Here is a 1,703-nt window from a genome sequence, read left to right on the forward strand (position 1 = left end):
AAGCTGATTAAGTCTGTCTCTTTACTGTCTTTAGATACCTGAAGTTCGAAAGAACACATGTATTTCTAGGTAGATGGATTTGAATTAGTGAGTCCAGGCGACATTTGAGGTGTTTAAAAAAAAAAACACAAAATTCAGCCAAGTAAATTTGAAGACCTAATTGGCTTTATTGAGCAATTCCTGAATCGGGCAGCATCCCGTCCAGCAAGTGGAGAGCCGCTCCAGCAGCCGTACACGGTGGAAGGTGTTTGCAGGAAGGACAGTGGGCAAGAAGCTAGCAGCAGAATAAAAAAAAAAAAAAAGGCTTGTTTCAGGCTGGAACATCTTCTTTTCAGGGAAGAAAAAACAGCAGGGTTTTTATCCTGCAAATGGCCTCACCAGAGCTGATGAGGACTTTTCAGAAGGACTTTCGACATCTGGCTTGCGAGCATGCACCTTCATTTTGCACGAGACAAAGGAGCAATTTAAAAATGGGTGGTGTTGAAAAGGGCAAGAAGATTTTGTCCAGCAGTGTGCTATATGCATGCTGTTGAACAGAGAGAGTCAGGGCAAGCACAAACTGGCTGAATCTCCATGGTCCATTTGGGCAAAAGTCAGGTCAGGCCCCTGGATTTTCTTGCATGGATGCCAACAAGAACAAAGAACAAAAGCATCACCCGGGGAGAGGAGACACTGATGGAGTACTTGGGGACTCCCAAGAAGAGCATCCCTGGAACAAAAATGATCTTCGCTGGCATTAAGAAGACCGAGGAAACATTGGGGAGGGTATGTGGTATGGTGAGCGCTGTGAATTGTGTAAGACTGATGAATCACAGACCTGTACCTCTGAAACAAATAAAACATTATATGTTGAAAAAAAAAAGAAGAAGTTAGCAGAAGGGGAAAAATGAAGGGGGGGAAATCGGAGGGGGGGAAATCGGAGGGGGAGACGAACCATGAGAGACGATGGACTCTGAAAAACAAACTGAGGGTTCTAGAGGGGAGGGGGGTGGGGGGATGGGTTAGCCTGGTGATGGGTATTAAAGAGGGCACGTTCTGCGTGGAGCACTGGGTGTTATGCACAAACAATGAATCATGGAACACGACATCAAGAACTAATGATGTCATGTATGGTGATTAACGTAACATAATAAAATTAAAAAAAAAGAAGACCAAGGAAAAGGTAGACATGATAGCCTATCTCAAAAAAGCAACAAAGAGGTCACAGCTAGCCACTTATTTATTACAAAACAAAAATGTCTCGTGAGTTTTTGTTTTTTTTTAACGTCCGCTACATTTAAGTGATCTCCTACACCAGAATTCAGATCATGAATGGCTGATAGAATACTGCTTTTGGACAGTCCTGATTTAAGTAAGATTGCCTTGTGGCTAAATGTGTGTGACCAGCGTTTTGAACTGGTAGGAATTCTGCTTCAGCAAGTGCTGTCTCGGTTTTCCCTTTAAATATACAATTAGAATCGGTTCGCCATGTTCAGCTTTTCCCAGAGATTATCGATGTCATCTCTCAACCTGTAGGACATTGGTTTTATATTTGGATTTACATAACTGCTCATATTAATATACTTAACTACCGTGGAACTCCCTTCACTGTCTTATAGAACAGCAAGACTCAGCTGTGTTTCAAGTTGTGCGCTTAGCCTGTCAAAGGCAAGGGTTGAAGAAAAGCTGGCAAAGTCTGCTTATCTTTTTGGTCTTAACTATGT

General features: G+C 42.5%; 1 pseudogene; it reads left to right on the forward strand.

Moving 5' to 3' along the window:
• Positions 1-470: 470 nt before the first annotated feature.
• LOC148163496 (cytochrome c pseudogene) lies at positions 471-1,246 on the forward strand (annotated as a pseudogene).
• Positions 1,247-1,703: the final 457 nt, after the last annotated feature.

The sequence above is a fragment of the Eumetopias jubatus genome, unplaced genomic scaffold, assembly GCF_037043125.1.
Source record: "Eumetopias jubatus isolate StellerSeaLion01/CBP00866 unplaced genomic scaffold, mEumJub1_p1.0 scaffold_9, whole genome shotgun sequence".
NCBI classification, from domain to species: domain Eukaryota; kingdom Metazoa; phylum Chordata; class Mammalia; order Carnivora; family Otariidae; genus Eumetopias; species Eumetopias jubatus.